A 16,297-nucleotide genomic window follows, 5' to 3' on the forward strand; every position below is an offset into this window, starting at 1 on the left:
TACTTCAGCAGTTTTCTGGAATAGGTCAGACGAGTGTGTTCGTAGCAGTCTTCTTTGTAGACGTTAGGTTTTGTCAGCACGCTACAAATTAACCAAAATGTACCATCTGCTTTTCCTACGATTGAGCCTATACGATCATTCCACGTCCCTGCAAAATGTTACATTCAGCTATTTGGATGGAACGACTGACTGCAGTTGTCACTCATTGATATTCTAGTCATAGGAAAATACGTCTCTCAAGATTGTGAACTGCACAATTTTAAATTTCTGAACATCTGAATGAAGTTGTCAATCTCAGCACCACTTCCAGATACGATGATGGAAAAAATCGCAATACGAAGAATAATTAATTTAAAGTAATAAACTTTCGGGAATACATTTGTCTATGTAACGTATTTGAGTGATTAAGATTGCAAGATCACAGGTTGATGTAAGTGCGAGATAAGCCATTGCAAATGTGAAATGCTGGTACATTAATAACCAGTGTAACCGCTATCATGTTGATTACAAGCATGGAAACGTGCATGCATTGTGTTTTACAGGTGCCAGATGTCAGTTTGTGGGCTACAGCCCCATGCCTGTTGCACTTGCTCGGTCAATACAGGGGTGGTTGTTGTTAGTTGTGGATGATAGTAGAGTTGTCGGGAGACAAATATGATGATGGAGCAGACCATGTAGACACTTTGTAGAGCATGTTAGGTTCGGTTGCAACAGCGGTATGTGGGTGAGTGCTATACTTTTGGGAAGCACCTCCTGGAATGTTGTTCATGAATGGCAAGACAACAGGTCAAATCACCAGATGGAGGCACAAATTTTCAGAGAGTGTTGTCTAGGCTGTAGCTCCCGGTGTAGGGAGTTATTGATGAACAAATCCAAAAACTAAACAAAATCAAACCAAAAGAAAAATAATCAATACTAAAATAATATCTAATTATATGCAATTAGGACGCAGACAGATTGATTGCAGGCCCTCAACTGGTCTCCTCTTAATCAACACTCGACCATCACTGGCACCTAGGCGCAACCAGCTTTCATCAGAAAATACATCCCCGCTCTGACCTCCAATGAGGTCTCGCTTGGCACCACCGAAGTCGCAAATGGCCCTGGTTTGGGGTCAGTGGAAGGCACGCTACAGGGGGTCGAGCTCGGAGCTGTCCTCGAAGTAACCACTTTGTAACGGTCCGTTGTGTCACAACTGACTGTTGTTGCAGACGCAGTACGACGCGCCAGAGCCATACGCCTAACATGACGGTTTTCCCTCTCGGTAGTGCCATGTGGTCGTCCGGAGCCTGGTCTTCTTGCGTCCGTACATTCCTGTGACCGCCGCTGCCAGCAATCATGTCCTACAGTGGCTACATTCCTGCCGAGTCTTCCTGCAACATCGCAGAGGGGACATCCAGCTTCTCGTAGCCTTACACCACCTTCTTCAAACTCGATAAGCTCTTGATAATGGCGTCTTTGTCGCCTTAAAGACGTTCTTGACTAACGTCATTCCTGTGACCGCCGTTGCCAGCAACCATGTCCTACAGTGGCTACATTCCTGCCGAGTCTTCCTGCAACATCGCAGAAGGGACATCCAGCTTCTCGTAGCCTTACACCACCTTCTTCAAGCTCGATAAGCTCTTGATAATGGCGTCTTTGTCGCCTTAAAGACGTTCTTGACTAACGTCAACTCATCCTGCCCAGTCTCAAAGGAACTAACGTCACGACCGTTAGAGCCTGTATTTAGAGGAAACCTGATTTGCATCCTCGTTGTGGCGCTACTAGCGCAACTCTTATGCGACTGGCGCGAAATCTGAATAGACATTATCTTTCAGATATAGAAACACGCCTCCCAACTCTCGTTTATGTCGCACAACTCCTTCTTGGTGTTGTGATTCTTCTTCCCGTCGGTGTAGTATCAGAAATTGAAAGAACATTTGTACAGTGTTTTTCGGAGGCTTCGATGCTACCGAGCGAGGTGGCGCAGTGGTAGCACACTGGACTCGCATTCGGGAGGACGACGGTTCAATCCCGTCTCCTGCCATCCTGATTTAGGTTTTCAGTGATTTCCCTAAATCGTTTCAGGCAAATGCCGGGATGGTTCCTTTGAAAGGGCACGGCCGATTTCCTTCCCAATCCTTGCCTAACCCGAGCCTGCGCTCCGTCTCTAATGACCTCGTTGTCGACGGGACGTTAAACACTAACCACCACCACCACCAGGCTTCGATACTCTTATACTTGTTTTACGTCAAATTGGAAATAATCGTTTAATCTGAACTGAATACAATTTTGTGTGAAACTGGTACCAAATTTTCAGTACAAAGCGTCGTTTGTAAAAAAACCTTTACAGAAGCCAGTTTAAAAAAAAAATATCTTGTCACCAGTTGGCAAACGATCTCTCGAGATGGGATGTGACGTGGTTTTGATGGTGGTACTGCCAGCTTCTTTGGACTGACGAGTCACGGTATATGATGTGGCAATTAGAGTGACGTGTGCGGACTAGGCGGGTGGCGGAAAAGCGGTGTTTCTCTGAGAATAATTTGACGGCGGTGAAATTCAGCGGAGGTGGTGCCAGTTGTGTAGTGCTAAATTTCTTGGTTTTGCCTCCGGCCATTACTCTTTGGTTCACACCAAATTGAGTGCAGGGGCAAACATTTTAATCGATAACACGCCTCTCAAACGGTGGTAACAGTTTGCAATATCTGTATCGGTATTATAACACTGCTGTCCACAAAGTAAAGAACAATGTACCGTGTATTCTAAAAAGATTCATCCAATATCTCATGTCTATATACTCTACATGAATGAAGATAGAGATTTGGAATGAATTTCAATTTATGCATAGGAAAATGAAGTTTTAATTTTCAGAAGAATTTATCTTCTACGTGCATCCTGATATATTTTTTACTATTACATTTCGGAATGAGGATTTTTATTTACATTTCATAGTGTTCAATGTGCTCTCCATCGGACGCACGATAAACGTTCAGACAATGGTCAAAATCGTTCAACATTTTTGGGAGGATGACGGATAGGGTGATCAGTAATCTGCTACTTTTTGCTGATGACACTTTAGTACAGAGGAAAGTACCGTCGTCGTATGCCTGAAGTAGGATGCAGGATGACTCGAATAGAATTTCTTGAAAGGGTACAGTACCGCCCGACATTGAAAATAGGTACAACATACTTCATTATTTTTGTCAGAACAACACATTTTTTTTGTAAAATAACTCAATTTCAATTAATACAGCGAAGCCGGATACCAGTGTGGGAAAGAATGACAATTTGCTTATTTAATTGATCACATGTGCACTCCCACAAAATAAATCCCTACATCCAGTTTGGTGAGATCTGTGAAATGAATCAATGTATGGTCGTCTGCTAAACGCAGATAGTGAGTGTGAATATATGATCATCTTTGAGACGATCCTTTGGCCACCTTTGGTGAGACCAAAGAGATGAAATTTACCTGAGCTTTGAGCGCCTGAAATGTGGCTGACCAATATGGTAGCATGGTCTTCCCCCACCTCGACAAAGGTGCGAGATGACCTAGAGAACGGCCATGTTTCAGCACTCTGCCGCTGGATCTTGTGCTGTTAAGACCTGTTTTAGTTGTGCTCCGTAATGACAAAAGAGTGGAGACATGGTATGCATGTGGAATATTTAAGAATTGTTTGAAATAATAATTTCTCTATTTCAGGAACTTTTGTGGGGAGAATTAAATGTCAGGCAGGTAATATTAATGAGATTGTAGTAATCTTCGGAAGTGACCAACGGTCACAATGAAACCACGTGTAGCAATAAGTTGAAATACTTCCGTGTGCTTAAGTTAAGCTGAATTACTAGCGTGTGTCCAATAAGTTGAAATATTTAAGAAATAGCGTGTGTACCATAAGTTGAAATATTTAAGAAATGGCGCGTGCAGGACTTGAAATTAGAGACGAGTACTTCCACGTGGTGAGTACTGTGTGAGTCTCAATCTGTGTATGAGACAAAGGATAAAGAGAAGTACTCGTCCATGGTATCAGTTGAGGACTTGCGTATGTGATGAATATGTTCTTAATATTACTTTGCGTGATATGACTCCGTGTGACGCTAGATTCAAACTCTGAGAGAGAAGCAAGGTGAATCGGCCGTCTATCCAGCAACGCCACTTGGCTTGCATTGCACAGGAAGACGTGCATATATCTCCAGAGTTCATTGTAGGAAAGTAGAATTACGAAGTGGGGCAGTGTCGTGTGAAACTGGGATAAATATTAATTGAAGTGGGAAAGCTGAAAGTGATAATGTTGTGACTATTCCCTGTGTAGCATTTCATGTTGTAGTGTAGTGTATGTCATGTAATTTGGGTATGTGTGGTTTGCATGGGTGAGTAGCAAGGTAGTTTCAAAAGATTAGTGGGTTCTGCTTGTTCCTTCTGTACCGCTCGGTCTGGAAGAAAGTTTCGTGATGATGATTGTGAGAGTCGAAGTGTGAGAAATAATAAAAGATCCACCATCCTGTCCGGAAAGTGCACTGTAGCGTTAAATAATTACGAGACCATAATATAGAGATTCACCAATGTAAAGCCATGCCCACTGGGCGGAATTTCTCATGTGTTATTGTTGTAGGTTATAGAATTTGTGTGTTTAGGTTAGAGAATTTATCGGAATAAATAAGATAGTGAAAAGAAAAAAGATCGGTGGACTTTTCCTTCGAATTGTATGTTGTCATAATGTCCCGAAGTTATAATGTGTGCGCCATTCATATTCAGTGCGGTGGCCACGTGTTGACAAAAGCCGTTAAATAAAAAAAAGAAAGAAAATGTGGTATTGCCAGTGCGTAGTGTACAGTCAGAGTTCTGTAAATTACTGATAGTCAGATGCTTGTTTCCGTTGCGTATTAATCATATAGGAGGATAACTTGTAACTTAAGTGTGAGTACTAGAGTTCATGTTACTCGATAAATAAGAATGAATCCACTCGCTTGGCAAACCACTCATCTTGCAGGCCTGACTGCTTGATGCCACAGTATGAGCTAGGCATGTGGGTGCCTCTCATTCTACATAGTGTGATGAATGGTGGATTTCTCTAAATTTAGAAAAATGTAAGATAATGGAGATAAGTAGGAAAAACAGCCCTGTAATGTTTGAACACAGTATTAATTATGTTCTGCTTGACAAAGTCGACATGACTAAATATCTGGGTCTAACGCTGCACAATAACGTGAAATGTAACTGGAAGGCGAATGGTGAATTTCTGTTTACTGGGAGAGTTTCAGGAAAGTTTAGCTCATCTGCAAAAGAGGCCGCGTGCAGGACACTTGTGCGACCCATTCCTGAGTATTGCTCGAGTGTGCAGGAGAGCCAACTCTCTTCAAGAATGTTATTTGTGTACCATACGTTTTGCTGTTTACTACTCAGAAAAGAAGAAATCTCTAGAGGAAATTTCCTTTCATATATTGCGTAACGGAAGATTGCGAGTAATACATATTTTTGTTAATCTACTCACGTCACAAATATGGAAAAATTGTTTATTTTTCCTTCCTCATCAACGAATTTCGTCCTTTTCTTCAAATAAAAAAAAATTAAAAAAAGGCAGAGCACTGATCTTGTAAACCAGGGGTCGTGAGCTCGATTCTCACAGTGGGTAGCACAATTTTAAATGGGCCGACGTATTGCTTTAAAAAACAAAAAATGTGGTCTATGGGTAGTGCCTTTGATTAGTAGTCAAAACGTCCTCAGTCCCAGGCTGCTAATTAATAATCAGAATTGGCGACCCAAGATTTCCGGCATAAGAAGTCACCCTCATTCTGGCAACAGCCTTGTCAAAGAGGGCGGAGGAGCGGACAGAGGTTCAGGGCACTCTGTTCTCCTTGGGGTGGGAGACTGCCCCTAAAGGCGGAAAAATCAGCAATGATCAACAGCACGAGAATGCAGAAGGCAATGGAAACCCTTTGCATTAAGGACACAATAATGTGTACCCACAGGACATGTGGCATGCAAATGAAAAAGTGCCAGGATGATCTCTCCATTGACAAACGATTCTGGAATGGTCACTCTTTAGGATCTCCGGGAGGGGACTGCTAAGGGGGAGGTGACCGTGAGAAAAAGCATGAATAACCAACCAAAGGACCTGCGAGTCGGGCGCGGAATGTCAGGAGCTTCAAAGTGGCATGGAAGCTAGAAAATCCGAAAAGAGAAATTCAAAGGCTCGATCTAGATATAGTAGGCTCAGTGAAGCGAAACAGACAGAAGACAAGGATTTCTGGTCAGATGAGTACACATATAAACAGCAGTGGCATAGTGGTATGACGGGAGTACGATTCGTTATGAATAGGAAGGAAAGTAGGGCACATAATGTGTTACTGTGAGCAGTTCAGTGACAGGGTTGTTTTTATCAGAGTCGACTTCAAACCAATACCGACAACGATAGCTAAGGTATACATGCCTATGTCGCAAGCTGAGGGTGAAGAGACAGAGAAAGTATACGAAGATATTGAAAGGGTAATATAGTGCGTAAAGGGAGACGAAAATCTAATGGTCATGGCGGAATGAAATGCAGTTGTAGGTGAAGGACTAGAAAAAAAGGTTACAGGAGAAAGTGGGTTTGGGACAAGGAATGAGAGAGGAGAAAGACTAATTGAGTTTCAGCTAATAATAGGAATACTTCGTTCAAGAATAACAAGAGGAGAAAGTGAAATTGGAAAAGGCCGGGAGATACAGGAAAATTTCAGTTAGATTACATCATAGTCAGACAGAGATTCCGAAATCAGACGCTAGATTGTAAGGCGTTCCCAGTAGAAGGTATAGACTCAGATCACAATGCAGTACTCAATAAGGGTAGGCTGAAGTTTGAGATTAGTCAGGAAGTATCAATACACAAGGAAGTAAGATACGGAAGTACTAAAGAATGACGAGATACGCTTGCAGTTCTTTAGGCTGTAGATACAGCAGTAATGAATAGCTCAGTAAGCAGTTCAGTTGAAAAGGAATGGCCATCTGTAAAAATGGCAATCACAGAAGTTGGAAAGAAAAAAATAGGTACAAAGAAGGTAACTACGAAAAAGCCATGGGTAACAGAAGAAATAGTTGAGTTGATCAATGAAAGAAGAAAGTACAAAAATGTTCAAGGAATTCAGCAATACGGAAATAAAAGTAGCTGAGGAATGAAATAAATAGGAAGTGCAGGGAAGCTAAGACGAAATGGGTGCATGAAAAATGTGAAGAAATCGAAAAAGAAATGATTCTCGGAAGGACTGACTCAGCATGTAGGAAAGTCGAAACAACCTTTGGTGAAGTTAAAAGCAAGCGTGGTAACGGGAATTCCACTGTTAAATGCAGAGAAGAGAGCGGATAGGTGAAAAGACAGTGAAGGCGTCTATGGGGGAGAAGATTAGTCTGATGTGATAGAAGAAGATTCCGGAGGCGATACAGAAGAGATAGGATATCCAGTATTAGAATCAGAATTTAAGAGACCTTTGGAGGACTCAAGGTCAAATAAGGTAGAAGGGATAGATTACATTCCATCAGAATTTCTAAAACCATTGGGGGAAGTGGCAACAAAAGAACTGGTGACATAACATCTGACTTTCGAAAAATATCATCCACACAATTCCGAAGAATGCAAGAGCCGACAAGCACGAGAATTATCGCACAATCAACTTAACAGCTCATGCATCCAAGTTATTTACAAGAATAATATACAGAAGAATGGAAAAGAAAACTGAGGATGTATTAGATGACGATCAGTTAGGATTTAGGAAAGGTAAAGACACCAGAGAGGCAATTCTGACGTGGCGCTTGATAATAGAAGCAAGACTAAAGAAGAATCAAGTCACGTTCATAGGATTTGTCGACCTGGAAAAAGCGTTCGGCAATGCAAAATGGTGTAAGATGTTCGAAATCCTTAGAAAAATAGAGGTAAGCTGTAGGGAGAGACGGGTAATATACAATATGTACAAGACCCAAGAGGGAATAATAAAGAATGGACAACCAAGAAAAAAGCGCTTGGATTAAAAAGAGTGTAAGACAGAGATGTATTCTGTCGCCTCTACTGTTCAATGAAGGAAATAAAAGGAAGGTTCAGGAGTGGAATTAAAATTCAAGGTGAAAGGATGTCAGTGAAACGATTCGCTAGTGATATTACTATCCAGGGTGAAAATGAAGAAGAAATACATGATCTGCTGAACGCAGTGAACGGTCTAGAATATGGATAGAAAGCAAATCGAGGAAAGGCGGAAGTAATGAGAAGTAGCAGAAGTGAGAACAGCGCGAAACTTAACATCAGGACTGATGGTCACGAAGTGGATGAATTTAAGGAATACGCAGCAAACTAGCCAGTGACGGATGGAGCAGGGAGGACATCAAAAGCAGACTAACGCTTGCAGCAAGGGCATCCTTGGCCACGAGAGTCTACTAGTATCAATCATAGGCGTTAATTTCGGAGGAAATTTCTGGGAACGTACGTCTGGTACGCATGGTAGTGAAACGTGGACTGTGGGAAAATCGGAACAGAAGAGAATCGAAGCATTTGAGATGTGGTGTTATGGAAGGATGTTGAACATTAGGTGGACTGATAAGGTAAGGAACGAGGAGCTTCTGTGCAGAATTGGAGAGGAAAGGAACCTGTGGTAAACATGATACCAGAGGGAGCTGTAGAGCGTAAAAACTGTAGAGAAGGGGGAGATTGGAATTCATCCAGCAAATAATTGAGGATGAAGGTTGCAAGTGCTACTCTGAGATGAAGAGTGTAGCACAGGAGAGGAATTCGTGGCGGGTCGCATCAAACTAGTCAGAAGACCGATGACAAAGACAACGTCCAGGAATGTTCTCATTCAGTATTTACGTTGCAAAAAATGGTTCAAATGGTTCTGAGCACTATGGGACTTAACATCTATGGTCATCAGTCCCCTAGAACTTAGAACTACTTAAGCCTAACTAACCTAAGGACATCACACAACACCCAGTCATCACGAGGCAAAGAAAATCCCTGACCCCGCCGGGAATCGAACCCGGGAACCCGGGCGCGGGAAGTGAGAACGCTACCGCATGACCACGAGCTGCGAACAAACACTGACAATAAGAACGGACAGGTTGATAGGATACCTGTTAAGATATCAGGGAAATGACTTCCATAGTACTAGAGGGAGCTGTAAAAGGCAAAAACTGAAGAGGAAGACAGAGATTGGAATACTGAGGACGTAGGTTACAAGTGCTACTTTGAGATGAAGAAGTTGTTGACACAGAAGAGGAATTCGTGGCGCGCCGCATGAAATCAGTCAGAAGACTGATGACTCAGAAAAAAAGGAAAAAAGTAGCATGTCTGGGATACAAGAAGGAGACGGGTTACATGACGTCAGCATCCACCAACCACTCTGCAAGACTTGTGAGCAGCTTTTCAGGAAGAATGTGCGTTATTGTCTCAACATGAGATTGATGACATCATTCACAGCACGTCCCGTCGTTGTCAGGCCTGTATTGATGTCAGAGGTGGTCACATCCCAGACTGAGCGCATTAACCAGTTGACGGAATCTGTGTGCAAATCCGTTAAGTTGGAAAAAGCGAAGAACATTTTTGTCTACCGTTATGCCTGTTACAGTTGGTTACGTTCTGTATTCTTTGCTCTGTTTCTACTTTACTGTCACCTGTTTATACTGTTTGTGCCAAAATAAACGCAGCCTTGCAAAATTTCCGATTGTTGCTTTAAATTTCGACGCCAGTGTATTTATCTAAATATTTGCGCTTGACACTGAGAATAAATTCGAAACGCATAGTGCTCTAAGCATGAAAAAAAAAAGAATACCCACCGGGCGCACTAATTTAGTATTTAAAACAGAAACGTTTGAGCAACAGGAAGAGAGCAAAGGTGTCAACTAGCGATACAGGTGGTCAAACAACGAAACACGCAAAATGTTCTGACGATCTAAACTATCGCGATGCTGCGCACGCGCAGTAGTGACAGTTTGATAACGATTTTACTCAACGAACCTAGAGTTTCTGCAGGTCAGTGCCTACTGCCTGCAACAGAAGCACGGCAGAGCTGAGTTGTGAGCCCGCTCTCGCGAAGCACTGAGCCGCCTGCGATGTCCATCGCGAGTCTATGTGTGCAGTTAGATCAGGAGCCGTTTGCGTTTTCGTTATTAAAATACTTAATAAGACCCTACCTTAATTGCAGAGTTACTGCAATAAAATAAATAAAGTTCTTATTTACTGATCTCGTGCTCTGCAGAGTGTACATTTGGTATACCGAGTTCCAGATTTCATGTGTGTGAACGTCATTTTGAATGTAAGTTGGAGACAGTAGATGGTACTGCGACGGCTACATGCATACTGCGTACTTACTTGAGGACTGGAAACATTACGATATGTGACCTTGCCGAGAAGCAGGAAATAGGAGCACTGAGTACTAACCAGCCTCTGTCGCCGGGTCCAAGTAGATGCAAAAACACGAGAGAAGCTTCTGTTACAATAGAAACATTAATAAATATTTTAATTCACCAGAAGGTTCAGTTCGGCAGCAGTATGCAGCCGTAAAGAGAGGCCAATGCTGATGTGATGAACGTAACATAGTTATGTTAAATGTTTATTGTAAAGATGGTATAAAATAAGTAAATAAATCAAATAATAAACAATACTTACAACTCCTGTCATGTAATTCCTCTGCAACCTTATTCCAGTTTCAACCTTCATTATTTCATTGAAAAATCTGTAGCTGCTTGAAATATGTCCATAGATATGGAAGTTTCGCATATTTATTTTATAGCAAAATACTTTCCTCTTTGTGTTTCAACAGTTCCCAAAATCTTGAACTGATATCTCAAACCGTTTATGAGATATGAGGTATTTATGAATATTTCATTTCGGCTTTTTTGCTGGCTTGTGCCTTCGGGACGGAGTGGTTTACACATACGACCCATTTTCTCGAGATTGGAGACAATACCGATATCCTTCCAAATCCAAAGAATAATTCAATATGTTAGCTACATTTTGTATGAAGCAACAAATGACCTAACATGCACCAAACGCAAATTCACAGCGACCCCCAATTCTCAATGCAAACTTGAGAATTTCTTATACTATCGTTGTTGCGGTCTTCAGTCCGAAGTCTGGTTTGATGCAGTTCTGCATACCATTCTATCCTATGCAAGCCTCTTCATCTCCGAATAATGCAACCTACATCCTTCCGAATTGCTTACTGTGTTCATCTCTAGCTCTCCCTCCAAGAGTTTACCCCTCCTCCTTTCCCTCCAATAATAAATTTGTGAATCCTTGATCTCTCAGAATATGTGTATCAACCGATCCCTTCTTTCAGTCAAGTTCTGCCACAGATCTCTTGTCTCCCCAGTTCTGTTCAGTACCTCCTCATTTGTTATACGATCTACCCATTTAATCTTCAGCATTCTTCTATAGCACCACAATTCAAAATCTTCTATTCTCTTTCTGTCTAAACTGTGTATCGTTCACATTTTAGTTCCGTACACGGATACGCTCCAGATAAATAGCTCCAGAATTGATTTCCTAACGCTTAAGCCTACATTAGATATCAACAAATTTCTCTTCTTCAGAAACACTTTTCTTGTCATTGTTAGTCTGCATTTTATATCTTCTCTTCTTCGGCCAGCATCAGTTATTTTGCTGCCCAAATAACAAAATCTGTCTACTACTTTAAGTGTCTTGCTTCCTAAGCTAATTCCTTCAGTATCACCTGATTTAATTCGACTACATTCCATTATACTTCTTTTTCTTTTGTTGATGTTCATCTCATATCCTCCTTTCAAGACATTGCCTATTCTATTCATCTGATCTTCCAAATATTTTACTGTCTCTGACAGAATTACAATGTCTTCGGAAACCGCGAAATTTTTATTTATTCTCCCTCCAAATGTTTCTTTGGTTTGCTTTACTGCTTACTCAATGTATAGATTGAATAACATTGGGGATATGACATGACCTTGCCTCGCTTCTCAAACACTTGTAACGTAACAATTATTACGAGTTGTTATCTTGCACTGAAATCGTGGCTTGCCGTGGAGCCGGGAAGAGTGCAGATTTTGGTTCACACGCTGGCACAGCTGACGCCGGCTACTGGGCCGAACGAACCGTAGTACTTGCTTAACGCTGCGTGCACTACGTTACGCATACTCTCTGTGAATCTGAAGTACTGTTAAATGTTAATCGATCTTTTTCATACTTAGTCTACCAAATTCTATTGATAATAGAACCATACTGCCAAAATTTTAAATTAGTAACTTCACTACTTTCGGAGACATAAATTTTTATCTAAAACACATAATGACCGTCCTGGCATTATTAAACCGGGTTAGGGCCTGTAATGCATTCATGTATAGTATTAACTGAATCTACAACTACGAGGATATGTTCATATAAACTAATTTTCTAGAATTTTCTTTAGTTTCATAGCCACAGATTTCTGACTAACTAACGGTACATGGAAAAATTATTATTTCATTGTGTTTCAATTGTGTGAGTGTTTTGGAGAGACTGAGAGAGTGAATGGGGGACACACGTAAAATGAGAATGTGATATTTTATTAAAACTAAGTAAATGGTAGCGTGAGAAAGTTGTAGTGTAACAGGATAATTTGTGACGTATGGCCGAGATGCCCGAGTGAGACTGATTTCGTAAAAGGCAGCCAGAAGGGGCGTTGGGTATTAAATTTATTAGTAACTTATTTTGTGGAAAGGAATCGAATTTTGATTTCATTAAATTTTATACAGTTTCGGAATTACGACATTTCTACTCTGAATTCCTTGTGGGAATCTGATTGGCTGACATTAGAAATACCGACAGTATAGAAGTGCTCGAGATGATCTGATTGGCTGCTTAACATGCAACACAATAGGAATTCAGCACTTCCTGCGCGTATGAGTAAGGCTTTGTGCCTCACATCTATGAGTCGAGATAGTCGCTCGAGTGCCGTCTTCTTGTAAGCACCTATGTTAAATCGCGCTGATCAGATTTGTAGCAAAATGAAGAAATCCGCACGTTTGATTGGTTCTCATGTAGCTGATGGAAAGCGACTACAGTGTTGAGTATTTTGAGAAAGTTTGAGCTATGTGAGTGATTTGTTTTAGTAGATTTTGCGTGTGAACATTTCAAGCCTTAAATAAACTCCGCATGGCGTGTTCCGTGTAAATTACGAGACATTATGGCGAGAACTTCTGTACAAGAAACCCACTGAGTGACTGAATGTGTTAACTCGCAAGCGGTCGTGGGTCAGTGACTGTTTAGGACGTATAAAACATCGGGTCTGACTAACATCATCTTCTGGCTGCTTTAGAAAGTGAACTTGCTACTGAGACAGCCAGCAACATTGCATAATTAGCGTCGTGATATTAAATATGGACCTGATAGCCATTTTCCTTGTTTTAGAGACAATAAATTAACAAAAAGTAAATTTTTTTTACATTTTTTCAAACGAATCATGCGAGAACCCCGAACACTCAATAGCTTAATTTTCAGCTGCTGCCCATGGACTGGAGTTATGCCTTTGCAAGGTAGGTATTTAGCCGAATTTTCTCAACGCTGCTTTTGTCGGCTAAATCAGTACCTGCCATCGCAGAGTGAAGGGGCAGACAACCTGAAGCCTATCCAAGTAGGTGAACCGATTATTTAAAAGATAGTGAGAGACTGGCCCGCCCCGGCGCTCACTGCTTCCCTTTCATGAGCCTCATATCTTTCAAATGCCGTCTGGTTTCTGTACGAGTTGTAAATAGCCTTTCGCTCCCTGTCTTTTACCCCTGTTACTTTCAGAATTCGAAAGACACTATTCCAGTCAACATCGTCCAAAGCCTTCTGTAAGTCTACAAATGCTATAAACGCAGATTTACCTTTCCTTAACCTATCTTCTAAGGTAAGTCGTAGAGTCAGTGTTGCCTCGCAAGTCTCTACATTTCTCTGCCACCCAAACTTATCTTCCATGAGGTCGGCATTTACCAGTTTTTCCATTCTTCTGTAAGGAATTCGTGTTAGTATTTTGCAACCATGACTTATTAAACTGATAGTTCGGCAATTTTCACGCCTGTCAGCATCAGCTTTCTTTGGAATTGGAATTACTACATCTTGCACACCAGATGGAGGAGTTTTGTCATGGATGGCTCTCCCAGGGCTATCAGTGGTTCTGACGGAATATATACTCTCGTGGCCTTGTTTCGACTTAGGTATTGCAGTGCTCTGTCAAATTCCTCTCACAGTTTCACATCTTCCATCTCAACTTCATCTACATTGTCTCCCATTTATGTCATATTGCTTTCAAGTTCATCTCCCTTGTATAGACTCTCTACACACTCCTTCGGTCTTTCAACTTTCCCTTCTTTGCGACTGGTTTTCCATCTGAGTTCTTGGTATTCGCACAACTGCTGCTCTTTTGTCTAAAAGTAGGTATATATTTTTCCCCTAGTGGAATAAGCTTCTAAATCCTTACGTTTGTCGTCTAGCCATTCCTGCTTAGTCATTTTGCACTTCCTGTCACACTCATTTTTTAGAGATTTGTATTCTCTTTCGCCTCCTTCATTTGCTGCACATTTATGTTTTTACCTCTAGTAAATTAAATTCGGTATCGCCTGCATTATACAGTGATTTCTATTAGGCCTTGTCTTTTTATCTATTTGATCCTCTGCTGCTCTCACTATTTCGTCTCTTAGCTACCCATCCTTTCCCCTGTTCTAGTCAACCGTTGCCTAATGCCCCTCTATAGTACTGTACCTAATCTCGAAATATCACGAAGTTATACACTAAGATAATTTACCGAACATTTTCTTTACAGTCGTTTGGGAAAGAGTGGACATCGGCCGACTTGTGCGCTTAGCCGCTCACGTAGTCACGCGAGCCTGCCAACTAACGCGCGCCGAAACAAGAGGCTCCGAGGATACGACACAATCGGGGGCAGGTAGAGGGAAACAGAGCGGTTCCGACAACGGGACAGAGGGACTCCCCTGCGCCTCGGCTGCGTGTAGTGTGCGGTGCGTCGCTGGAAAGCTTTACAAAAGCCGCGCCGCCTCTGCCCAGCCTCTGCTGCTTTCAGTGTGAGGAGGGCCTTAGAAGTTCGCGGTCAAGGGCTGGCGTGTACAGCCCTGCAAGCGGCCGGGGAGGAGCCGTTGGTTCTCTCATCAACCAGGCAACTCTGCTCTACTGGTCTGTTTTCACGATGTCTCCAAAGGCCTTTGCGGAAGTAACTGCTATACGCCATTAACATCCGTGTGAGACGTGAATCTGGAAACCATACGCAACGAGGCTTTTCCACTCTCTAACATCAAGCGGGAAAAACGAACAATTAAATCGCTCTGTCCCAGCTCTGATTTCTCTTATTTTATTACAATGATCCTTTCTCCCGAGGTATTATATTTTCGGTTATAACATTTTGTTGGCAGGGAATTAGCAATTTAATTAAATTTCTTAAAGCGTTTGTTAACGAATCTGTCAATAGTTGCAGTACTCACACTAGGCGACTAGTTTCAAACCTTACATGTTCATTTTCAAGCCTGGCCTACTGAGGCTGCAACGATAGTCAAATTTAACTTGCTAAGAAGCAAATGTGTACTGTGACATTCATTCTGCAATCATTTTATAAGGCACGAGTTTCCATGTCAGTGCAGCCACAGTACGCCAGGCTTGAAAATGAACCTGGAAGGTTTTTAACTAGTCTCTCAATATAAGTACTGCAAATGTTGACAGAATCGTTAACAAATGTTTGAAGAAAAATATTTTCGCATTCAGAGGAGCACGTTGGAGACTGGTATTTCGTGAAAATATCTCGCTGCAGTGAAAAACGCCTTTGCCTTAATGATAGCCACCCTAACTCGCTTATCTTAATACGTGACACTCTCCACTATTTCGAAATAATACAGGTCGTGCCGATCTCCCATGAGGTTTTTCGACGTCTTCCACAACACAGTCTGGTAAGGATCCCATACTGCACAGCAGTACTCTAGCAGTGGATAGACAAGCGTAGTGTAGGCAGCCTCTTTAGCATACCTCTTGCATCTTCTAAGTGTTCTGCCAATAAAACACAGTCTTTGATTTGCCTTCCCCACAACATTATCTGTGTGATCGTTCCAATTTAGTTGTTCGTAATTGTAATTCCTGGGTATTTAGCTGAATTGACAGCCTTAAAATGTGTGTGATTTATCATCGAACCGAATTTAACGAATTCCTACAAATACATCTGCATACATACGAAGCATGCCACCATATGATGCGTGGCGGAGAGTACCGTGTAAAACTACTACTTATTTCGTTTTCTGTTCACTCGCACGTAGAGAGAGGAAAAAACGACTATCTATATGCGTCCGCGCAAGCCCTAATTTCTGTAATCT

General features: G+C 41.7%; 1 non-coding gene across 1 annotated transcript; it reads left to right on the forward strand.

The window, feature by feature from the left end:
* The first annotated feature begins 1,954 nt into the window (after positions 1-1,954).
* On the forward strand, positions 1,955-2,026 carry Trnaa-cgc (transfer RNA alanine (anticodon CGC)). The gene has a single exon. It is a non-coding gene; the product is annotated as a tRNA-Ala (tRNA).
* The last annotated feature ends 14,271 nt before the right edge of the window (positions 2,027-16,297 follow it).

This window comes from Schistocerca serialis, chromosome 4, assembly GCF_023864345.2.
Source record: "Schistocerca serialis cubense isolate TAMUIC-IGC-003099 chromosome 4, iqSchSeri2.2, whole genome shotgun sequence".
NCBI lineage: Eukaryota > Metazoa > Arthropoda > Insecta > Orthoptera > Acrididae > Schistocerca > Schistocerca serialis.